The sequence below is a fragment of the Odontomachus brunneus genome, unplaced genomic scaffold (assembly GCF_010583005.1).
Source record: "Odontomachus brunneus isolate Ranch 3 - 2012 unplaced genomic scaffold, Obru_v1 Obru_scaffold_223, whole genome shotgun sequence".
Lineage (NCBI taxonomy): Eukaryota > Metazoa > Arthropoda > Insecta > Hymenoptera > Formicidae > Odontomachus > Odontomachus brunneus.
Window position 1 is genome coordinate 38,235 of NW_022639673.1, and position 5,983 is coordinate 44,217.

Here is a 5,983-nt window from a genome sequence, read left to right on the forward strand (position 1 = left end):
ATTTTCAGTATTAAAAATACTGGGTAATATGTAATTATCAATGATTCTTTGTATGATATTTCTATAAGGGCGCCAGGACTCGAACCTGGAACCTCCCCACTTTCCAGGCGGGACGCCTTTCCATTCGGCCACCGAGGCTTCGACAGTAATCTCGCAACACAATGTTTATAAATTCTCTAAGATGTAAGGTGAGAGAGAACGAAAGAGTCGATCTCGTAAGAGATGTTATTGTACGAGAGAGAGATAGCATATTCTTCCTGCCGATGCTTTAAGATAAACCGAAATAATAGAACGCTCCTTTATAGAGTTAACTAATAGTGGAATTTTAATTAAAATATATATTTAAAAATTTGGGACTCAAGGATCAGTCTAAGTCTCTTATAGAAATATCATACTAAGTATCATTGATAATTACTTATTTTCAGTATTAAAAATACTGGATAATAAGTAATTATCAATGATTCATAGTATGATATTTCTATAAATGGTATTAATATTAAAATTATTTAGTATTTAATAGCACTAAGTCATCCGTGCTAGCTCCTTATGTGCCATTAATATTTCACTATTAGCTATATCATATATATATATATATATATATATATATATATATATATATATATATATATATATATATATATAGTAATTGCGCGTGATTGGCTGTTACAGTATCAGGACCATAAACATTATTTACATTTTCAGCCGCCTGGCTTGCGTTTTCGCCTTTATCGAAGAAAAACTGTAAAATATGACGTATTTTCTCTTTGCTGGTGTCCATCTTTGACGCGCGCTCAAACAATACTAAATCAAACAATCACAAAACTGTCTGTGAAGTTCTTTTAGTACGAAATCTTATCTTTCTAACGCTATCTAGCGTAAACCGATTGCACTTATACAACGCGAGATACACATTACTAAAGCCATCTATTGGAAAAATAATGGATTTCTTTTTACTACACCTTATATAATATTACGTGCCATATGGGATATATAGTAGTATTCATTAATTATCTTATATTGATACAATAATCTTAAATATACTAGAATAATCTTATATTGATAATGGTCTGAACCCATACAACACAGATCTTGCAGCAACATTTCAGCAATATTGCGGCAACACTGCTGCAACTTTTAACATTGCTGCAAGATCTGTGTTGTATGGGAAGGCTCAAAATAGGAAACATACGTACGGTATTCACAGTCGGATATTATATTTCAGACTGTCTTAAGTTAATTTTTGGATGCTGCACAAATAATTAAATTGGTAACGGTTTCTGATTAAAAAATTTTTATAATTTGGAATACAAGATCCGACTATTGTCCTTTCACATTGACATTTGTCGTAATGACATTTGACGTAAACGCACAAAAAATGGCTAAAATACCATTGTAAGACAAAATGATAAGATACTGAGTACAATAATAAGAATATCGTATTCTTTGATATTACATTTCGGTATACAATTAGTAACAATCTTTCTAATAATTATGAAAAATCATTCGGTAAGTGACAAATACGGTTATAGAAATCACAGTGAATTATATATTATATACAATATATCTGGACGTGAGATATATTGTATATATTAATATTATTCTTATAACAAACAGTGACACACAATACTTTATGAAAATGTAATGTATGAATAATAAGAGTTAGGCCTGGTTGCACTATTATTTTGGCTTTAAGCTAAACTTAAACATCCATCAATCTTTATCTTTCTTTCTGAATTAATAAAGATAGACATTTAAGACTTGCTAATAATAATAACGTGGATGCAACCGGGGCTTAATATTTTATTTTGACAACCCGAAGTAAGACCTGTAAAGAAATTAATGTTGCATGCATATTATTAGGGGCTGAGCGCAATAAAACGAATAAGGGACAGGGAATATAGAATAAGGAATACTGGAAATAAATAACGCACAACGGAGGAATGAGGAATAGAAGAAACTATTTAAACAATAAAACTATTTTCTGTTCATTATTTCTCATTCCTCCGTTGTGCATAATTTCTTGTTTCCACTATTCCTTGTTCTCTGTTCCCTGTTCCTTATTTTTTTTATTGTGCTCAGCCCCTTTTCCTTACGATTATGTAGTAGTAACCTATATCCAGAGGCGTTCAATCCGACGTGCGCTGTTATTATGTAGTAGTAGCTTATATCTAGAGGCGTCCAATCCGACGTGCGCCAATATAATGTAGTAATATCTTGTACCACAGACGTGCAAGACGACGTACGTTAGTTGTATTGCAGTAATATTTTGTGACATAGATATTAATGTGTCCATGGATTATTTCCTTGTAAAAGAACATTATCGGCCAAAACGTTTATAATATAAAATACTGTAATGTAACAAATACATGTGTATGACATAAACAAAATTAAAAACTTGTCAAGGTTTTATTTCGTAATATGATTCCTTAAAAGTAACTATAAATAAAATAAATACTACATTGTGTCATTGTTAAAATATCTGAAAAGTATTGTTATATATAGTAAAATTTATCATTTTTTGCAGGCGAGTGATGCATAAAAAAATTATGCAGTGGCACGAAAAAATTAATGTTACCTCCGGTACTGACGGTGAATACATCGATTGTCGAGAATGTGAACAGTCTCAGACAGACGTAATGAATTCTAAGACCAGTACCGGAATAATGAACAAAATAAATTTGGGAGAAAAAAGTTTATCGAATAAACATGATATTCATGTACAAGGTATGTATAACAAATATGCCGAAGATCACGTCAATGATTATATCGACAAAGAAGGTGTAGATAATAGTAGTGTCGATGCATAGTGGACCTTCCTTTTGTGTTAAATGAAGTGCATAGAACATTTGATAACCATGCGAGAGGAATAGAGTGCCAATTTAAAGATTGGAAGCTTATAAAAACTCGCGGACGTGGGTTACTGACACAGTTATTCTTCAAGTGCCAAATGTGCCAAATGTGCCACTATGAAGACAACTTTTGGTCAGAGTTAGTATCAAATAAATTAGATGTAAATGCGGCAAGTGTAGTTGGAACAATAACAACTGGAAACGGTTATTACCAACTGGAAGAGCTGTTAGCAATGAATATACCTTGCATGTCTGAGAAAACATATATTAAATATAGAGAAAAATTAGTTGATGATTTCGAGAAAACAGCCATGGAAAGTATGAAAATGGCAGGCGAAGCTGAAAAGCAATTAGCTTTGGAAAGAAATGAAACAATCAACGGTGTTCCGTATATAACAGTTGTAGCTGATGGCAGCTGGATGAAAAGATATTACGGCACTGCGTATGATTCACTGTCTGGTGTCGGCGCTATTATTGGTTTTCGCACAAGAAAAATTCTTTTCGTGGGAATCCGTAACAAATTTTGTACAATATGTCATATGGCAGAGAGACGAAATGTTAAACCTAGGATACATAAATGTTACAAAAATTTTGATCGCAATGCAAGTTCTACAAGCATGGAAAGTGATACAATTGTAGAAGGATTTAAAAATAGTCTCGAAATGCACGGACTTATTTATAAAACAGTTGTTGCGGATGGTGACAGCAAATGTGTATCAGTCTATCATAGACAATAGACCATATCGCGAGTATATGATAACGGTGAAAAAGGTAGAATGTACCAATCAATGCTGCTTCGCAACCTATGTAAAAAGTTAAAAGCTGTGGCAAAAACAACTCAGCCCAAACAGCACAGAAAACGTGGTTTTGTACAAGTACGAAACGTTGTGAAAGACAATATTTTGAAAATACAAAAGGAGGTGATACAGGCTGCTGGTTTACGAAGAGAAGAAAACCAACCTCAACATTGGAAAGCAACAGAATTGCAAAAAGATATTTTGTGCATTCCAAGTCACGTATTTGGTGAGCATAAGCGATGTAAGGAACGCGGTCGTAAGTGTTTGGAGAATTCTGCAGATAAAAAGACCAATTATTTTCCGTATCTAAAGGTACATGGACTGTACCAAAAAGTGGAAAGTGCTGTCATGTTTCTCAGTGCTCATTCTGACAGTTTGCTTCTAAATTTAACGAACAACCCTGCAGAATCGTTTAACTCGATAATCTGCAAGGAAATAGGGGGAAAACGCATTAATTTCGGAGCACGAGGGTCGTATAATGCTAGAATTGCAGGGGCAATATAATACGCAACAAGCACTAACGTAAGTGCATGAAAGCATATATAAAAATGTTCCTCCTGTGATCGAGAAAATAGAAAAATGGCGACAATTGAAAGTGGTCACAAACAAAGAATCTCGAGAAATAAGTGGAAGACAGAATAAATTTAAAGGACAATGTGGAGCAGATTCTCATTATGGGCTTAAAGCCCAAAAACCAGATCTTCCCCAAGAAATATTTAAGCAACTTCGCCTCAATCATATGAAGAAATTATTAGAAAATGGTGAAAACTCGAAGCAAATTGAACGCGATACCATTGATCAAAATGAATCTGAATTGTGGCAATCATTGAGACGTGAAATGTTAACAGCGTCGATTTTCGGAATAGTATGTCGTATGAGACCGACAACATCTTGCGCTGCGATTGTAAAAAGCATTTTATTTTCTTCACCCGTAGATACTGTAGCCATGAAATATAGTCGTCATAATGAAGAAATTACTTGAAACGAAGTGGCCATGAAACTGAAAAAAAAATCGATGTATGTGGATTATTTATTGACAAAGACAATCCATGCTTAGGAGCTTCTGATGGACTTATCGATGAAGATGGTTTTATCGAGATTAAATGTCCTTTGTCAGCGGAACATTTAACAGCGGAAGAAGCTGTACAAACATTGCCCCAACTAAAGAGTATATTTGACAAAAAAAATCCTGAGAAAATAAATCGGAATCACCGATTTCTCTATCAAATACAAGGGCAGCTAAATATAACTCAGCGAAATTATTGCATTTTCGTAGTATGGACGCGGAAAAGTTACCAAATTGTACGTCTTATGAAAGATAATGATTTTTGGATAAATTGAATGCAGCCTTATCTGACATGCTTTTATAACGAATGTATGATGCCAGAAATTGTAGACAGTCGCCATAATAGACATATGCCCATTAGAAATTCAAATTATATATTGGAGGCGAAAGAAAAAGCATGCATTAAGAATCGTCAACACAATGAAAAGAAAAACATAGAAAGAGAGAATGGTTGCCAAACATATAAAAATATAAAACAAGAAACTTCGGTAATAGATGCAGCAGTAACAGATAACACTGCTAATCAAATTACAGAGAAGGATGATGATTGCGTAATAGTTTCTTATTTGGAAAACATCGACCTCAGTAAGGATGAAATGACAAAACGCAAGCAAATCTTACATGACATGATTGTTCCTCTTTCTATAGTGAAGAATAGTGTTGTCTATAAATAGCAAATTAAACGATGAATCATTAGATTTATTGTTACGTCATAAGAGAGACATCATGCTTCGAAACACAAAGTGTATTATATATTGAGTATCCAAAGGAAATTGTAGCCAGTCAAGGCGATAAAAGCTTGCAAATTATTGGCGGAAATTGTACAGATCATTGGCGATGTTTGTTGTTCGCTGAAAGTAAGCTTCGTATATACGATAGTTTACCAAACTGTACATATGAGAAACTAGCAGATAAAGAAAAAGAATATATTCGCAGACGTTATCCCGGAATAACAGAAAGTGATATGATTTTTGAGAAAGTTATTACACAACCGGATTATACGTCTTGTGGAATATATTCTGCTGCCTTTGCTACCAGTATAGCTTTAGGAATAAATCCGTGCGAGGAAAAGTACTCTACTGATGTAGAAGAAATAAAACGACATTTAATAAAAATAATAAAAAGAAAAAAATTGTTACCGTTCCCACTAAAATATAAAAGTCCACATATTTCTTAAAAAGTGACAGTGTTAAAATAATATGTGCAATAGTGTGGAAAAAAGTTTACAAAAAAATACAGCATGTTTTCACTGAAGTGAATAAAAAAAAGAA